The sequence below is a fragment of the Felis catus genome, chromosome B4 (genome assembly GCF_018350175.1).
Source record: "Felis catus isolate Fca126 chromosome B4, F.catus_Fca126_mat1.0, whole genome shotgun sequence".
In the NCBI taxonomy this organism is placed as follows: domain Eukaryota; kingdom Metazoa; phylum Chordata; class Mammalia; order Carnivora; family Felidae; genus Felis; species Felis catus.
In genome coordinates, this window is record NC_058374.1 from 115,821,002 (window position 1) to 115,841,037 (window position 20,036).

At 41.8% G+C, this 20,036-nt stretch overlaps 1 protein-coding gene, 1 long non-coding RNA gene and 1 pseudogene across 9 annotated transcripts in view; 2 read left to right on the forward strand and 1 right to left on the reverse strand.

Moving 5' to 3' along the window:
- Positions 1–1,623, reverse strand: part of CEP83 (centrosomal protein 83) — a 119,863-nt gene extending 118,240 nt beyond the window's left edge. For 6 of the 8 annotated variants that reach the window (XM_011284155.4, XM_019835339.3, XM_023257307.2 and 3 more), the window contains exon 1: positions 1,232–1,621. The gene's annotated coding sequence lies outside the window, so the exon portion shown is untranslated. Of the gene's footprint in view, positions 1–1,231 lie in introns of all 8 variants that reach the window. The other 2 variants (XM_011284158.4, XM_045062159.1) reach the window with 2 other exon arrangements.
- Positions 1,624–1,701: 78 nt separating this feature from the next.
- Positions 1,702–18,661, forward strand: LOC109501726. The gene is made up of 3 exons (XR_002159973.3): positions 1,702–1,836; positions 12,768–12,894; positions 14,121–18,661. It is a non-coding gene; the product is annotated as an uncharacterized LOC109501726 (long non-coding RNA).
- On the forward strand, positions 1,825–8,331 carry LOC101090783 (annotated as a pseudogene).
- Positions 18,662–20,036: the final 1,375 nt, after the last annotated feature.

Here is a 20,036-nt window from a genome sequence, read left to right on the forward strand (position 1 = left end):
GTTCAGAATAAAGGAACTACCAGACATGCACTGTCCTAAATAACCAAAGGATAACTCAAATCCATGTGCAACTCTCTGGAGAGTCCTGCATGACACCGAAATTCAAAACATTCTAGTAATTCCACACAAAATGAGTTTGAAATCAAACCTCAGTACAGAAGGTGTATATTAACTGTAACCACCTACAGGCTAAACCCATGAATTTACACAATTCTGAATCCAGATAATTGTAGGATAGACACATTTAATTATATTCTAGTTGAATATTAGACTTGTTTACAGAGATGTTGCTTGGTAACGGAAGCACTGCTTTAACGACCTACTCGGTTTTAGATCCACGCAAGTACTTTGTGCTCAGGCTAAACACTATCAACTATAGTATATATAAGAAATTAAGAACAAGTTTCTTGCCATTCTAGACATCTTTGAGCTTTTACTGAAACAGCTTCATAATAACCTAACTTAAGGCTTTAAACATACGTGGCAGTGGGCATTTTTAAAAGCTAGGTACCCATGTATTATGGGCAAAAGCTGCACAGTAAGGATTTATCACAATGTTCATTTAAGCCCGGCACTCATTTACATAGTGCCAAATATCGCGATTAAAATGGTCTGCAGGGTCACAGAAAATGGTAACATAGTTTTTCCATGACAAATTAAACTGGGGCTACCACAACGGGCAGCCAGTTAGTAAACTGGCTACACAAGCACCACTCTGGGGTGCATCAAAGAGCTCCATAAAGGGGCGCCTGGCTGGCTGGTTCAGCGGGGGGGGGGGGGGGGGGGGGGGGATGCTACTCTTGATCTCTGGTCGTAAGTTCCACACACCCTCCCCCCTTGGGTGTAAAGATCACTTAAATGAACTTTTAGAAAAAGAATTTTTTCAAAAGCTCCATAAAGAGTTTCACGTGCACTTAACTGGTACAGCACAGGTACCGGGGGGAGCATGCTACTCTCGATCTCCGAGTCGTGAGTTCCACACCCGCCTTGGGGGTAAAGATAACTTAAATGAACTTTTTAGAAAAAGAACTTTTTTCAAAAGCTCCATTAAGAGTTTCACGTGCACTTAATTGGTACAGAACATGTCTCACAGCCGACGTTTCTAACACCCGCTCCAATTACTTTACAGGAAAAGCAGGAACAACAACAACTCAAGGGCAAGTTGTGAAGAAAAAGGGAGTATTCCAAAACTACGGACAACACAGCGTCCCCATAAAACGAGGTTACGTACCAGACTCACACACAGTCCTTGCAACGTGCGCGCATAAAACTTAATAGCGCCCGGTGCCGTGGCCACACTTGCCACCGGGGGACACCTGCACAGCTCCAACCACCGGCACCCACTCAACTCTTCTCGCACGGGCATTGAGGCTAAGGGATAAGGTCCCACACGCGAGGTGCTGGCCAGGCCGGCAGCCGCTCGCGGCGCAGGCTGAAGAGGAAAAGGAGGGCCGAGCGCGCCCCTAGAGCTCCGGACTCCAGGGAAATCTGAGGTATCCTGGGAGAGCTCCGAGGGCGGAGAGGGCGGCGGCGGAGAAAAGCTTCGCTCCACCTCGGCGGACGCGCTTTCTGCGGACGGCTGGGCAGCTCAGTAGCCGCCGACCCGCGGAAAAACCACCCTCCGCCCACCACCCGCCGCCCCTCAAGCCCAGCGGAGCTGAGTGGGTCCCGAGACCTAAGAGCGCGCGAAGCAGGAAGTCCCGCCCCTACGCCGACGTCACCGACGCCGCAGACGTCGGCCGCAGCTAGCGGCGGTTAGAGGGAGGAGGCAAGCGGAGCCGAGGCGGGAGCGGCTGCGGTCGACGGCGGGAATGTCGGGGGCGAGGCGGCGCTACGGTACGCCGCTGGCGGGGACGCGGAGATCCCATGAGCCGAAGGGAACCGAAAATCCGAGACCGGGCACTTGCTTCATTGAGCCAGAGTGAAGTGCGCGGTTGAGCGCGAAGCCGATCTCCCTTGCCTCCTCGCTACGCCATGTCTGGGGGGGTGGGGGGTCTTCCCCTTTTCTCGCTACTCCTTCCTTCTGCGGGTTCTTACACTCTTGCCTCTTTGAGGGCTCCAATGAGGTTCTGCTGCCACGTCCTCCTGCCTTCGTCCCTGATTGTGTAGATTTAATGGGGACTGGAGTCGCCTGCCTGCAATGTCAGTCTTGGGGCGTCAGCCCCGGAGTGGGGAGTCGGCTCAGCTTGCCAGGAGGCAAAGGCCAGGTCAGGACCAGGGACGGGGGGCGGGGGGTGAATCCTTTCCCGCCCCTCGCGTTCTCCTCCAGATCTCACCTAGTCCCGTCCAGGACCCACGGGAGTAACATTGTGAACCATTTGCCTTAAGGTTGTAAACTAGAGTTGGAAGAGAAGGTACTAGTTTTTGAGAGCGTCAGTTATATGCCAATGGCTGAAAATGAGGTAGGGTTTCAGCCTTTAAGAATACGTGGTAGAAGAAATAGGCACTATCCCTTGGTTTGGGGTTTCAATTCTCACTGCATTGTGAAGCACAGCCTATTTTTACCCTCAAGGGCAACATTTTCGGGCTCTAGTCATGATTAGAAAGACAACTGAGATAAGGACCTTTTTTGTTGAAATGAGGAAAGAGGAGCCATTAGATGGAACACTGAGTTGGGTCATGGAGTGTCAACATATGGATCAGAAAAATGTGGGCTATTGGTAATATCAGTGAACAGGATATGGAATCCAGAAACAAACTGCTATGCATATATGAATATTTAATAATAGTAGCTCACATTTGCCGAGCATTTAGGTGTCAAGTACCAGAACACTTTCAAGTTCTACGGTTGAACCCTAAGATAGCTGCAATTATTATCTCGATTTTATAACGTTACCCAGAGCTGTTACTGTTGAAGCCAGGAAGTCTGGACTCCAGAAGTCTTGCTGGTAATCAGTAAACTATATGCTACAAATCACTGCTAAGTGAGGAAAAAGATTATCTGAGAAATTAAGAACCACTGGAGACAGGCTTTTTATCTACTTTGTCAAATAAATACCAGATGAATCAAAAATTTAAATGTACAGAGTGAAGCCATAAAAATACTACAATAAAATTAAGGTGAATCTTTTTAATCTTGAGCTGAGAAAGACCTTTGCTAAGTATAACACAAGAACCAGAAACCAGGGGCGCCTGGGTGGCTCAGTCGGTTGAGCGTCCGACTTCAGCTCAGGTCATGATCTCACGGTTTGTGAGTTTGAGCCCTGCGTCAGGCTCTGGGCTGATGGCTCAGAGCCTGGAGCCTGCTTCTGATTCTGTGTCTCCCTCTCTCTCTCTCTCTCCCCCTCCCCCATTCATGCTCTGTCTCTCTCTGTCTCAAAAATAAACATTAAAAAAAAAAAATTTAAAAAAAAACCCAGAAACCATAACAGAAAAAAATTGGTAAAAATTAAACTCATAAAGATTGTAATAGTCTATATACAATTAATGAACGAATGGAAAATAAATTTGTATCATGTGGGAAAAGGAAAAATATTCCCAATATACAAACAGTTCATTGAATATCAACTTTAAAAACACCACAATAAATAAAATTAGCAAAGGAAATCAATAGGACATTTTTAAACCAAGAAAAAGAAACTTCTAATTAACAAATGAAAAGATGTTCAACATTCCAAACAGATCCTTTTTGTCCATCAGGGTACATAGGGATATGGGGTTACATTTAACTATATTGTGTACTATTGGTGTTAAAATTGAAATTGGGACAGTCTTATTTACCAAAATTTCATTAGCCTTTGCCCCGAAATCTCATTTCCTAGTCAGTTCATTCTAAAGACAATAACAAAAAACATTCATACAGATGTTCCTTACTCCCTTTTTTGTAATAGTTGTTTTAGAAACAACATAAATGCCATCACTAGGACTCTAGTTAAATTACAGTGCGTGTGCACAATGGAATTAATTAAGCCATTAAAAACAATGATATAAATCTTTATTTACATGAAAATATGTTCATAGCATATAGGTTTCCCCCCTGTAATGAAACAATATAAATTAGCAGGAACAGTGTCATTTTGACATGAATATGTATGTGGATATATGTGGATATAAGGATGCAAAAAGATCTGGAAGGATGTTGGCCAAAATGCAAGAGGTTTCTATTTTGTATTTTGGACTTTTCTATCTTGTTTGAATTTTTTATAATGTATTTACCATTTTTACACACACACACACACACACACACACACACACACAAACTTATTTTTAATTAAGGATATGCCAGTAAAAGGGGATCCAGTTGACTGTAGATGCTCATAGATAGATGACCAATGTGAAGTAATTATATTTGGGATCTAAATTCTCGGCTTTTAAGTGTCCGTGAATTTGGTTAGATTTATTTATCCCAAATTAAATAACTCATCACTTGGACATCATGATTCTGACTTCCTAAATTTTTAGGCCTGGGTATTCTTCCTGTGTGTTCTCTGTGTACCTCTCATGGTATTTGTCACACTGAATTGTAATTCCCTCTTCTTTCATAGATTGTTCCTACAATATATACCCTTTTCTGCCACATTTATATATTTATTTTCCCGATTCAGTATGTGTCATCTACTTTATTTTGTATGCAGAAAATTTAAGTTTAATGTAGTCATAATGCTAATGAATTATACAGATATTAAAGGGATAGTTTCAATAAATTTGACAACTTAGGTGAAATGGACAAATTCCTGAAAAAATACCAAAAAAAAAAAAAAAAACTGACACAAGAAGAAAAAGAAAAGCTAAATGGCCCAATATCTATTAAAGAAATGAAATTTCTAATCAAAACCTTCCTACAAGGAAAACTCCAGAGCCAGATTGCTTAAATTTTATCAGACTTTTAAAGAAGATAAAAGTATTAATCCTGTACATTTCAGACAGCAGAGCAGGAATGAACACTTTGAAACTCATTTTATGAAGCCAATATAATCCCAATACCAAACTTGACCAGGACATTTTACAAGAAAATTACAAACCAATACCCCTCATGAATATAGATTTTTAAATTCTTAATGAAATATTGCAAATTAAGCCTTGCAGTATAAAGGATAAGATGCCATGGGCAAGGAAGATGAGGTTTAACATTGAAAAGTTAGTGTAGTTCACCACATTAACAGAATGAAAGAGAAAAAATGATAGTCTCAGTAGATGCAGAAAAAGCATCTGACAAAATTCAAAATCCATCCATGTCAAAAAACCTTCAGCAAGTTAAGTATAGAAAGGAACTTTCTCAATATAACAACAATCATCTTTGAAAAATGTAATAGTGAAACACAATCTTTTTCCCCTAAGGTCAGGAGTAACAGAAGACAAGAATACGTGCTCTCACCACTTCTGTTCAGGGTTATGTTGAAGGTCCTAATCAATGTAATAAAACAATAACAAAATGCATCAAGATTGGAAAGAGTTGTGCTTCCTGATTTCAAAACATACAACAAAACTACAGTAATCAATATAACTCTAATGCCAAAAACATAGATATGTAGATGTAGATATATAGATCAGTGAACTATAATGCAGAGTCCAGAAATACACCTTTACATTTATGGTCAATTGACTTTTGACAAAGGTGCCAAGACAATTCAATAGGGGAAAGAAGAGTCTTTTCAAAAAATTATTTTGGGAAAACTGGAAATTCACATGGAAAAGAATGAACTTGGACTCCTATATATATATATATATATATATATATGCATATGTTAAGACGAATCAAAGATCTAAATGCAAGAGCTAAAACTAAAACTCAGAAAAAAACAGCCATAAATCTTAATGGCATTGGATTAGGAAATGGTTTCTCAGATGTGACACCAAAAACACACCAAAGGGGGCAGGGGGGAAACAGGTAAATTGTACTTTATCAAAATTAAAAATTTTTTGTGCTTCAAAGAAGACTATGAAAGTGAAAAGACTGCATCTCCTGGTGTTCCTCTCAGGCCGAGCCCTGGCCCCTCACCTGCTCTGCTCCAGATGAAGTGTGAGCACTGCACGTGGAAGAAGGGAGAATTCTGTAAGTTGGCTGATGCCAAAATATTTCTGAGTAACTTCCTGGTATGTGACAGTTGCATGACTGGAAGAAGGGACCCAGGTTTCCCAACAGAACACCAAGGACTTCTTTTGAATTCTGAATCTTAATAAGAAATGTGATACCTCACAGCACAAGGTGCTGGCAGGGTCAGTGTGTCCTAGGTCTCTGCTTTATTTTGCTGCTAAATTCTGCCTCAATGTGACTGATACATCTAGAAGATTTTATGGCTTCCTCAAAAGTCTTAGGGTGCACTGTCTTTGATACAACAACTGCCATGGAGTTCAGCATCCTGGAGAGTCAGAAAGAATCTGCCTCAACACCACCAGCACAGTGAGGAAGAGCTGGCATTAACCAGGCTCACCTCCACCAATCCCAGCTGGGTCCCATACTCAGAGCACTTGCTGTCACCACCCCTCCCCACCTCTGCACCACCAAGTCTCCTCAACAGATCACGGGCTCCCTGGTGAAGGATTACTTCGCCAGATGGCAGAACCTGTCCCCAGACAAGATATTTCACATAATTGTGGTCCCTTGCAAAGATAAGAAACCGGAGACCCTTCAAGAAGATTTTCCTATGGCTTCACTTGGTTCCCAGGGTGCTCACTGAGTATTAACCTCAGGTGAAATTGATCAGATGATGGAGCAAAATGACCCCTTGGTGAAAAGGTGCTGCCATAGACACTGACGCCTGAAGGAGGAGAAGGTGAGGCACTGTGATGGGCCCAGCTCCAATGGGTACCTGGTGCGCATCTTCAGACACGCAGCCAAGCAGCTGTTTGACAACATGGGGAGGACACCTGCTGCACCCTGAGGAACAAAGACTTCCAGGAGGTCACCCTTGAAAAGAATGGGGAGGTTCTGTTATGCTTTGCTGCTTTCAAAACATCCAGAATATGGTTCTCAAACTTAAGAAGAGCAAGCTCCCATACCACTTTGTGGAAGTGCTCACATGGAGCAGGGGGTGTTTAAACAGCAGAGGCTAAGCCCAGACGGAGGATGGACATACAGAAAAGGCACTGCCGCGGCACATGAAAGGCTTCTATGCTGACATCCCCATGCAGCCCCCCAGACGAGCGCCCACATGCAGCAGCTGTACTGGGAGTGGCTGAACAGGGCCAACTCCCCCAGAATCCAGGAAGCCCTGCACACTGTGTGCCAAGGCCAGGGCTCCCTGTCATCAGCTGAGACATCAAGTGGTCAAGGTGGAGAAGGCTGGGAAGCAGGCCCTGTCAGTTGCCCAAGGAGGGAGGAGCGACTGAGTGTGGGCATCAGAGACACTAAAGGAAAACTGCTCGGCTTCTCAGTTACTACGTTAGTTTTTCAGAATTCTCTACCCTATATTTGTTTGTGACTCCCTCACGCAGTTTGATTTGGTGCTATCTTTGTAATATGTGTGCGAGTGCAATATTTTAACGTGAAACAAGGACTGCCCCAATTGAAGTATCCTTTTGTCTTAAGACCGAAAAATGGCACCTGTGTGGCTCAGTTGGTTATGCGTTTGACTTTTTGATTTCACCTCAGGTCATGATCTCACAGTCATGAGCTCAGGCTCTGTGCTGGGCTTGGAGCCTGGTTAAGGCTCTCTCTCACTCTCTTGCTCTCTCTCAAAAAAAAAAAACAAAAACAAAAAAAAAACAACTGAAAAATATCCCAAAGAACAAGAATGAAGACACACTACTATCTTTTAGGCTTAAAAAAAAAACCAAAAAAACATCCTGTGAAGAGCTAAGACCTCCCCCCACCCCGCCAGAAGTTCAGATTCGTGTGTCTCGGAGAGATTTGATGTGGAAATGAAGACAGGAGGCAGGCAGGCTGCAGGAGCCTGTTGTGGGGCCACAGTCCACAGTCTGCCTACTTTGCTCTTATTTTTACCTACTTGCATTACTCCTGAAAATGTTTTTGTCAGAACATGAATAAATTGCAACCTTTTGGAATTGAGAGCTTATACATAAATCTGGATTTCCAGCTTTTCTGGAACAGTGGTCCACATTCCTCACTACTATGGTTTCCAGAGTGCAGTGGCAGCCTCCTTCTGGGACCAGACCTCTAACTCAGAGGCCCTGTGGGTGCTGGTGGCTTAGGCCCCCGACTTGCACTTTTACATTCAGCCTTTAAGGTGAACTCACCTTAAGGCAGGGGAAGTCTGGCAAGGCTAACAGGCACTACAGGTAGAAGGTGGAGGCCGGAGACAGGCTGCCCACTTAGGCCAGGCTGTGTGGTCAGGAAAACAGCTATCTTAGTCCCTCCCCTGTGGGGTTAGCAGCAGAATGTGTCCTGATCCTGCTGTGGTCCTGCCTCTCCCCTACCTTGCTTCTTTCATCCTGCAGCCTGCGCAGGAGGCTGTGCAGGAGAACCTTAAAGAAGAGAGAACAGTTTACCCACAAAGAGAAAGGCCTAGTGAGCAGCCAGAAATGTACAGAATCACAACACTCCGCATCAGAACTCATCCCTGAAATGAAAGACATCTGAGAATGGCCTGCAGTTGGTTTTTCAAAGCACTTGGATTTTGTTAACCTGAGCGATGATGTTCTTCCTGAGCCCTCCATGCTCTAAAGCCTTAGCAGGCTCAGTTTCCTTCATCATATTCTGTATCATATTGTACCTGTAAACCTATCCAAGTTGATGGCTGGATATTGTGTGAAATTGTATATTTTGGGGGCACCTGCCTGGCTCCATTGGAAGAGTGTGTGACTGTTCATCTCAGGGTTGTGAATTCAAGCCCCATGTTGGGTATAGAGATTACTTAAATAAAAACTTTTTTTTTAACTTGTATATTTTTTTCTTTCAATCTGTTCACAATCAGGTTTCATCCTCCATGGTAATTGATATAGAATACAGTTGAAGAATATGGAAGAAAAAAAGTGAAGAGACAACCTACAGAATGGGGGGAAATATTTGAAGATCATATCTGATAAGGACTTGTATTCAAAATATATAAAGAACTCTTACAATCAACAATAAAAAGACAAGCTAATAAAAATGGACAAAGGATTTGAATAGGGATTTCTCCAAAGAAGATGTACAAATAGCCAATAAGCACATGAGAAGATGATCAACATCATTTGTCATTAGGGAAATATAAAAACCATGACGAGTACCATTTTACACCCACTAGGATGGCAATAATAAAAAAGATGGACAATAACAAGCATTAGTGAAAATGTGGAGAAATAGGAACCCTCATACCCTAGTGGTGGGAATGTAAAATGGTGCTTTGGGAATCAGGTTGGCAGTTCCTCCAGAGATTAAAACATAGAGTCACCATGTGACCTAGCAATTCCACTCCTAGTGAATTTGAAACACAGCCATACAAACATTTGTATACAAATATTCATAGCAACACTATTTATAATAATCAAAAGGTAGAAACAACCAAAAACCCATTAGCTGATGAATGAATAAACAAAATGTAGTATATCTATGCAATGGAATATTACTCATCCATAGAAATGGAGTACTGATTCAAGCTACCACCTGGATGAACCTTGAACACGTTATATGCTAAGTGAAAGCTACATATTGTATGATTCCATTTATATGAAATGTCCAGAATAAGCAAATCCATAGGGAGTAAGAAAATAGGTTAGTAGTAGACAGGGGCTTGGAATGGGGACAAGGGGGGAAGTAACTGTTAGTGAAAACAAGGTTTATATTTGGAGTGATGAAAATATTTTGAAATTAGATAGTGATGAAGTTGCACAGCTTTGCAAAACCACTGAATTATACACTTGAATGGATTTTATGGTATGTGGATTATATCAATAAAAAAATTGGAAAGAAGTAAAACTGTAGTCACAGACAACATGATTGTATACATAGAAAAGCCTATGGAATATGCAAAAGAGCTACTAGAACTAATAATTTAGCAAGTCATAGGATACAGGGTCAATATACAAAAATCAATCCTACTTCCATATACCAGCAACAATTGACAAATGAAATTGAAAGCAATACCATCTATAATGTATCCAAAAATATTAGAAACCTAGGAATAAACATGACAAAAATGTGCAAGACCTCTGTACTGAGAACCACAAAACATAGTGGAGGGAAATTTTAAAAGAAATGGAGAAAAATGCCATATTTATAGATAGGAAGACTCTATCATTAAGCTCTTCATTCTTCCTAAACTGATTTGTACATTCAGTCCAATCCCTATCAGAATTCCAGCAGGCTCTTTTTGGATTTTGTGGGGGGTTTTTTGTTTGTTTTTTGGGGGGAGCATTTTTTTAGGCATAGACAAAGTAATTTTATTTTTAAAAAAATTTTTAAACGTTTTTATTTATTTTTGAGACAGAGCATGAGCAGGGGAGGGGCAGAGACAGAGGGAGACACAGAATCTGAAGCAGGCTCCAGGCTCTGAGCTGTCAGCACAAAGCCCGATGCAGGGCTTGAACTCATGGACTGTGAGATCATGACCTGAGCTAAAGTCGGACACCCAACTGACTGAGCCACCCAGGCGCCCCTAGACAAAGTAATTTTTTTTTTTTAAATTTTTTTTTTCAACGTTTATTTATTTTTGGGACAGAGAGAGACAGAGCATGAACGGGGGAGGGTCAGAGAGAGAGGGAGACACAGAATCGGAAACAGGCTCCAGGCTCTGAGCCATCAGCCCAGAGCCTGATGCGGGGCTCGAACTCCCGGACCGCGAGATCGTGACCTGGCTGAAGTCGGAGGCCCAACCGACTGTGCCACCCAGGCGCCCCTAGACAAAGTAATTTTAAAATTTATCTTAGGGGTGCCTGGGTGGCTCAGTTGGTTAAGCATCCAACTCTTAATTTTAGCTCAGGTCATGATCTCACCATTCAGGAGTTCGAGCCCCACACTGGGCTCCATGCTGGCAGTGGGGAGCCTGCTTGGGATTCTCTCTCCCTCTCTCTCTCTGCCCCTCCCGCACTCACCCTCACACACTGTCTCTAAAAAATAAACTTAAAAAAAATTTATCTTAAAAGCTGAAGGACCTAGAGTAGCCAAACAATATGTAAAAAGGACAATGTTGTAGGACTTATTACCTGATTACAAGATTTCTATAAAGTTACAGTAAGCAAGATAGTGTATTACTGCATAAGGATAGGCTAGTAAATAAACAGATTCAAGTCTACAAATAGAATGCCACATATGCAGTCATTTCATTTTTTACTAAGGCAGTAAAGCAATTAAATGTGAAAGTTGTTGCTGTTGTCTTAAAAAATACTGCTAAAACAATTGTATATCTATTCGCTTTTTTTAAAAAAGAACTTAGGCCCTATTTAACTCCATATACAAAAATTAATTAAAGATGGTTCAAAGGCCTAATATAAAACCCAGACCCATAAAACGTCTAGAAGAAAACATAATTATAACTCTGGAGTAGGTATATATTTCCTGCATGGGGTACAAAAGGCACTAATCATAAAAGAAAAATTTGACAAGTTGGACTTCCATCAAAATTTAAATGTCCGTTCTTCAAAGACAGCATTACGCCAAAGGCTGGGAAATATGCACCACCATGTATCTAGCAAAGGACTTGTATCAAAAATATAAAAACTCCTACAAGTTAATAAAAATTAAGTTATGAATAATAACTCACTGTAGCTAATAATATCTCACCAAAGTGGGTATAGAAGGAATGAACCCGAACATAATAAAGGCAATATATGACAAGCCCACAGTTAACATCATACACAACAGTGAAAAGCTGAAAGATCTTCTTCTAAGATCAGGAACAAAACAAAGATGCCCACTCTCAGCACTTTTATTCAACATAGTATTGGAAATCCAACTAATAATGAGAAAGTTGCTAGGTGCACCCATACTCAGAACAAACGCAGATATAGGATCCTGAGGGATAAACCCAAACTGCAGAAAAGCTTGATAAGCTATCAAACAACAAATAGATTTGTCTACTACGGCAGGTAAATGAAAGAAATAATTGCTATAAAACTGAAGGCTTTGATATTGTGGAGCTAACAAAGTTCACATTCCAAGTAAGTGGAACAATGAGGTCCTTAGAAACCTAATAGGAAATTGTTTCACAAGTTTAAATTTAAATGAAAAAAAAAAAGTGAGAACATTTGGAAAATTTGAGCAAGAAAAGAATGCTCTAGGATATGGGGATTCTTTGAATAAAAAGCAGGCATTCCAGTATTGCTTTTTACATTTAATACTTTGTTGCCAGAGCCAGAAATAATGTAGAGGAATAAGCTTGTATTTCAGAATGTCAAGGGAAAAAAGTTATATGTCATATGGCTCAGTGGTAGACAAAACTATTTTTGTCTTCTTAAAATCTCACATACCTTCTCCTTTTCTCCTCTCTTCTCTCCTTTCCTATTTCACCATTCTACTTTTCCTTCTTGTTCTCTTTCATCCCCTTCATATTTTCTCTTTTTCCTTAAGGCCAGGTTTCTCAACCTTAGTTTCCTTTTTGACTCCTGAAGGAGACAATTAAGATATTCTTTTCCTGATTGCTCCCCTGCTCCCTATGAGATCTTAAGCCACAGAGATCCTGTACATCTGTTTATATACTATGGCTCTTTGGAGGGCCACAAACAATTGTAATATCTCAGGTTTTTTGCCCATCAAGAATTCATGCTCCATAAAATAAGCTCGTTTAAGGGAAGGACAATGATTGGTTTACCACTGTATACTCTTGTGCTTGATATAATTCTTGGGACATAGTAGGGAGTCAATAAATAAGGTGAATTGGGTTAAAAGTGAAAAATGACCTCTGCTACAAATTTATCAGTTGACTGAACTAATATTCTTGGATCATTTTTAGAATGTGCTGCCTACTACTGATTACTGCACAATACCTCCACATTCCAAGACCGTCTTCCTTGTGACTGGATGGAAACTTGGAAAGCACTCTAATCACAAAAGCAGCGCATTTGCAGCCGATTCCAAGGGTGGGTTACTTAATACAGCTAATTTCATATATCATAACTGATTTTTCTTTCCTAGTTTCAGTTTCAGATACTGATCACTTCCTAAATTTTTCACTAACTTCTGATGCTATATAGCCTCTCTGGTACTTATAACCCATTATTCAAGTTTGTCAGTTTCAGTTGAGGTGCAAGAATTCGAGAATGAAAAGAAGGTAAAGGCGCTGTAGGAGAGGGAGAAAAGAAATAGAGGTCATTAAACTTTTCTGTTTCTTTTTCCTCTGTAAGAGCTCTTCTAGCTCTAAGATTCTGTGATCCTGATGGTTATGCTTTGAGCGGTTCAGAAAGCATTTTGGCAATCTGTGGAGATGTCACTAGTTGCCTCAAGATTAGGGTGGCAGTGCTACCAGCATTTGTGGGTGAGGCCAGGGATGCTAAACATCCTGCAGTACATGGGACTTTGGGCAGTTCAGGTCCTCGGAAAAGAGGACACCAGGACAGAATTAGATGTGCAAGAGATTTATTGGGGAGAATCGCTGTTAAGAATAAAGGAGAGAGGAAGAAGTAGGCCAGGAGTGCCTTCAGACTGACGCAGCTCTGCTACACATGAAAGGAGAGAGAGAAGGAAGCAAGGTTAGGTAGGAAGAGCCTCAGGCTGCCACATGACTCTGAGAAAGTCTTAGCCAGGCTAATCGGGAGCCTAAGAGCAAAAACAGATCCCCATTTGACGTCCCAATCTGGGCAGGCATGGCCTCCCACTAATACCATCAGTGGGGAGAAATCAAGGGAGGTAAGGCTGTAGCATAAATGTTGTGGTGAATTCCCAAAGTATGGCACTAAAAGACTGTCAGCTAACCACACGCCTCACTGCAGGCACTCTCGCTCTCTCACTCTTGCTCTCTCTCTCTCTCTCTCTCTCTCTTTTATTTTAGAGATAGAGCATGAGCATGGGAGAGAGACCGAGGGAGAGAAAGAATCTCAAGCAGGCTCCACATGCAGCATGAAGCCTGACAAGGAGCTCAATCCCACAACCTTGGGATCATGACCTGAGCTGAAATCGAGAGTCAGATGCTCAACCGTCTGAGCCACCCAAGTGTCCCTCTTTTTTAAGGAAAACAAAATGACACTTTACCCAGAAACCTTTGCCTGTAAAGCAAGAGAACAAGGTGATATAAACAAGAACATCATTTGAAACACGCCAAGGTGATTATTTTGATGCTTTTCCTTTCTTCTTTCTTTTTCTTTTCTAGGTTAAAGTTGGATGCAGAATAAATCTGGGGAGACAAGGCTTGAGATTAGAGATCCAGCATGGAAAATACAATGAATTAACTTCCTGGGCTACATGAGTATTCACATTTCTGAGTTACAAGGGGTTTGCTTTTTCTTTTGACCTCAAAAGACATTTGGGAACTTTGGGAAAACTACATGGCATCTTTTAAGTTTTGCTTATGATTGTCAAGAGGGATAGCCTCAAAATTTAAAAGAGGTGGCACCGTCTGGCTTCCAGTATCAATAACCTTATCACAGATCCACCCCTGTGGTTCTTGTTCAGACTTTTTGAGGGTCCCACCTCACTGTCAACCTCATTCGCATTCATAGTTTTAGCATTACAGCTAACCATTTTTTTAGTTGATGGTCTGCAAACCTTTGCAGATGATATGAAATCTTCATGTCAACATTAACAAATGCTTTACTAGTTTCTCTATTTGACCAACAGGTGCTTCTGAATAGGCCAGCTTGGGAGGAAATGTCTTGGCATAATTCTTAATTTGTATCTTGACTTTTAGAGGTAAACTATTGTCATTTTTAATCACTGCTGGAGGCATTTTGTCAAAGGATTCCTTTTTGGTTCCTTCATCTTCATCATCTGCTTCATCTTCTTCATAGGTATCGTTTCCTGATATTTCTGTAGCTTTAAAAGACTTTGCATCTCTTATTTCTTAACCTCTTCATGATTTCTTCACTTCTGTTTTTCCTTTCCCGTCTTTCCAGCAGGTTCTCTCTTGAAGATCTGAGCCGTGCATCCTATGGCCACCGTAAAAGACCCCTTATACCACACTGACACATTTCTCCACTCATGTTCTGGAAGCAGCTCTTCTACGATTTCTCCAGATTCTGTTCCTGAGCTAAAGCTTAGAAGAAGGAGATTACTGGGACAAACTACACCCCCATCACTCAGTCGGTCTCAGGGCCGCGACTACTCCTCATTCTCCTCCTCCACTACCCATTCCACATCCTACTCTCCTTTGCCTGTCACCTCTGCAGATCTCAGTGGCTTACCTGGGTGTGACTCAAATCCTTATTTCTTATGAGAATGTATTGGTAATTATACCCTTCTCAGGCAGGGATTCCTGCACATGTCCTTCCATACTTCTAAGTACGTATCAGGAGACCTTCAAGTGAATCACCTAGGGTCCACATGTATTTTTCCCTGTCCATTATGTGAAAGCAGCCCTTCCTCTTCCTGTTGATCTAGGTCATTTACTCTTGCCAAGATGGGGACTCCTCTTCTTGCCTGCTGATGGCTGGACACAAAAAGTCCAAAGTGCCCGAACAGTAGCCATAGTTTACAGGTCAGTGGGACTCTTGTTGTGTTCTCTGACAAAAAAAAAAATGCACTCATTTTGGGGGACCAGAGTTGTGGGAACAGGAAGCACAGTCTCCCAATGACTCATTGAGATGCTAAGTGGGGCCACTTCTGCTCCCTCCATCTTTTTCCTGGACCCATATTTTCTTCCTATTAGGGGCATTGCCAATCAGAGGTCTCTGATATAGTGTATATACTGCATCCTGAAGGATGGCACTCAATCCTTGTGGACTGTTGCCTCTAAACTGGCACTGCAGCTGTGCCTTCAGTAGGTTGTCTAGTGCTCTTATCAGGCTGTCTGCTTCTGGGTAGTGCAGTAGGTGGTACAACCAGTAGATGCCTTGGTCATGAGCTTCAAACCCACATCGCCTTTCCTGTGAAGTGGTTCCCCCGTTTGGATGCCATGTTGAGTTAGATCCCGTGCCAGTGGATAGGGCCTTCTGTAAGCTCCTAGAGAGTAGTACGGGCTGAGGCTCTGTAGGCAAAATAGGCAAACCCATACCCAGATAGGTGTTTGTCTCTGTGAGGATGAACTACTGGTCACTCCAAAATGGAAAGGGCTCAGTGTTGTTGACTTGCCACCAAATGGATTGTTTATATCAAGTAAAATGCCATATCAGGAGCTTAGCGTTGGTCTCTGTTGCTGGCAAGTTAGACCTCCAGAGAGAGAAGCAGCTAGGTTGGCCTCGGTAAGTGGGAATTCACGCTGTTGGATTCATGTGTAGCCTCTATCTCTGCAAACATTGCCATTCCACTCGTGTGTCCATTGTGCCAGTTTTGGGGTAGACCGTGACAAAGTGTGGCTAACATTGACTAGTAGAATCTTTGTATCTACTTGGGTGTTCCACACCTTTTTCAAGGTTGATTCTTTCAGGTTGGAATAAACATGGGATGCAGAAAGCTTCACCCTTTGCAACCACACTATTCTGTCTGTCCTGTCCGCATGCCTCTACTCCAGAACTCCTTGTCTCCAGTCTCCCAGTCTTTTCTTTCAAAGTCCTGACGAGCTGAGCACGCCATTGCCACTGCCCAGGCAACCATAAAAATTCTCATCACAGGTACTTCTCTCATACAAAGTGGATGGCCAGCTATACTGCTTGAAGCTCTGCCCACTAGGAAGATTTTCTCTCTCCGCCATCTTTTAGGGACACCACTGAATATGGCTGTGATGTGCTGCCATCCATTTTTTAGTTTCTACCCACATATCAAGCCAACCCATTCACAATCAAGCTTGAGCTTTTTTCTTCTCCCTTAGCTGGCCATACAGCCTGAGGGAGGGGTGCTGATATAGTGGGTGATACGGGGGCTGGACTACTAGCTTATGCCGTTAACTCATGCCTTGGGATGTGATTTCGAATGCATCATTTCCACGTTATGATGAACTGCTGTTGGGCCCATCAACTTTATGATTGGGCTTATCTGACAGAATTCAGCTCATGGTGGTACTTCTGGACTTGGTGCCTCACAGTCAAGCTTTCTGCCTCCACTGGGGCCCAATACCAAGCCAGTGGCTGTTTCTTGAGAGGAGTAAAATCTTCTGCTACAGATGGCCTGGCCTTGCTCCAAAATCCCAGAGGACTATCTTGTGATCTCCTACTGGGACTTGCTTTAAATTCCACACTGCTGCAGAGCCCATTGCTGGTGTAGGCTTCACTTAGAACTGGCAACCTTCCATGTCACCCAGGATATGAGCCAGAGTGGTATTCCGAGGTGTGGAATTTGTGCTTTTGGAACCCAAAGAGGCCCACCAGGCATTGTGCTTCATTACAGTACGAGATGCAAGATACAGAAATTTGTCTTTTACTCTGGAGGGGATGCCTCCACGTGCCACTGACTGTTGGACCTCTAAAAAACATTACTGAACCTTCTTAGGGTTTATCTCCCACCCTCTGGATGCATGTGTCTTACCAAGTCCTCTAGCCTACAAGCCAACTCTTGCTCTTCCTACTTAACCAGTATATTATTGGCATAACGTATCTGTAATGGTCTACAGGGTATCCAGACAGTCCAGATCTCTTCAGACTGTATTACAATAGAGGGTAGAGGAATCAACATAGTCCTTGGACAAAACTGGAAATAAATATGATCTCTTCCACATGAATGTGAATTGCTTCTCAGCCATATTTCTGACTGGAATATAAAAGAATGCATTCACCAAATCAGTGGCCACATAACCATGTACCTGAGGTTTTCTTAATGTACCCTACCAATGGCAGCATGTCCAACACAGCTTGAATTGGAATTACTACTTGGTTAAATTTGCTGTGGTATTCTACATTCACCTATTAGTGCACAATGGCACTGATCACCACCATCAACCCTGGGACACAGTAGCAGTTTTGATTATGTTAGCTGGCGTGGGGAACAATTTCAAAGGCTTCCAGTTGGCCTTCCTCACGTGAATCCATGGTGTGGTGGTGACACTTTGGATCTCCACTTATCCTACTTCTCTCAGCAATGAGGTCCAAAGCTCCTTGAAATGACTGGCATTCCCCTTCCCCCATGGTAAGTGCACTCCTCAAGTAAGTGCCATGGGTCCCTTTGGGGAGTGATGAAAAATCATTACAATGTATACTTTCCACAGTGTTGTAGAGTCCTTCTCGTAGCCACTTATTAAGTGGACTCCAGATCTGAAAATTGGCTCAAATTCAGGAACCGAGCAACATACCCTGACTTTTTATTGAGATAACTGCCCCTCCATTCTTGCCTGCTGCTGATTATAGATGTTAAGCTGCACCCTTATTAGCTGCTTACCTATTTTGACCCTACGGTAAGGTGACCATCTTGTCCAGTTTTTTCTAAGTTCCAAGAGAGGTCTTCTTGCTCTCACATGTAGGCTTTAGCTGTTTGTAAACAGCCCTCAGTTTCTCATTCTCTCTCTGCATGGTATCAGTGCGACTTAGGAATAACTGACCAACTCCACTGCTTTCTAACCATTGCTCTCCCCATGTCTTTCAAATCCCCAGAATGTCACACAGGCAAGGATGTCCCCACACTGGGAGAAAACTGTAGTTTGTTTTGTTTGACCTTTACCAGTTGTTTCGCCGTTTTGAAAAATTACATCAACAACAGCAACACTGATATTTGAATCACCAATACGATATGCCTGTATCTGAATTTGTGTATATATCTCATGTATATATATGAATATGCTTTCTTAGCCCTTATTTCAAAATGTAAATATAAATAAAATTGCTATCAATATTCCCTTGAGTACTGTTTTCTCTAAAATCTAAAATCACTTATTTTAAGCATGTGGAATTCTCCACATTCCCATGGAGGAATACAAAACAGTATAACTTCTGTAGGCAGAATTTGGCAATATCTAGCAAAATTAAAAGTTCACTTTTACCTTTGACCCAGAATCGTACTTCTAGGAATCAATCCCAAATAAAACATGACAAAAATATCAAATTATGAAAATGCAAGGATATTCATTACAGTAATATTTGTTTATGGTATGAGACTTCTCTCAATCCAAATGGTCACCAGTGGCGGATTGGTTTAAATACATTGTAGTAAAGCCACACAGTGGAGTATTATGCAGCTGTAAAAAGGTAATAACTCTATACGTTGTTACAGAATGATCCTAGGACATGTTAAGTTGAAAAAAAAAAAAAAAGCAAGGTAGAGAACAGTGGTATGTAGTGTGTTCCTTTTATGTAAGAAAGGAAGGACAAAAAATAAAATCCTAAACTTTCTTCAGTTATATTTTTATTAATTCTGATATTGTTTGGAAAATAGTTCTATGCATACATACAGATAAAGCAAGTAAGTGATTGTTAGTATCATTAAAGAACTATGAATTTTGGTGGTAGAGGAACGATATACAAATATAAAATCAAAGAAGTAAAATTTCTGTAATCTCACTGTAATCTCACACTTAAATTAGAAGCATTAGTATGTTCTTAAGATATAATTTTCTCTTTTAAAGTATGTATTTCCTAGCTCTTTCCACTGAAAAAAAAGCCTAAGAAAACCAATCATTGCAATGAGTCCTCCTACCACCCAGGTTATGATTTAAAAACTTATTTCCCTGTAAAAGGAACTGAAGAATAGCAGATTATGCCACCCTAAAATATGCCATTTAAGAGTAAGGATGGGGGCGACTGGGCAGCTCAGTCGATTTGGGCTCAAGTCATGATCTCACAGTTCGCGAGTTCAAGCCCTGCCTCACGCTCCACGCTAACAGTGCACAGCCTGCTTGGGATTCTCTCTCTCCCTCTCTCCCTGCCCCTCCCCTGCTTGTGCTCACTCACACTCTCTCTGTCTCAAAATAAACTTTAAAAAAGATAATTTTTAGCTGAAGATGAGAAAAAGGAGAAAAAGGAAATATAAGACAAGCTCTCTGCCCTTTCCCTATTTGCCTAAAAGCAGGACAAAATCTTATAAAAGTGTTCCCTCCCCTTCTTCTCTCCCACCCCATATACCAGGAAAGGCATCAGTCACCAGAGACAACTCCAGACCCTTACCATCCCGAAGAAGGCACCAGAAGTATCATATGGAATAATCTCTGCTAAAACTAGCCCTTATCTACCATTAGTTTCCACATAAGGACCTTCCCACAATTTGCCACCCT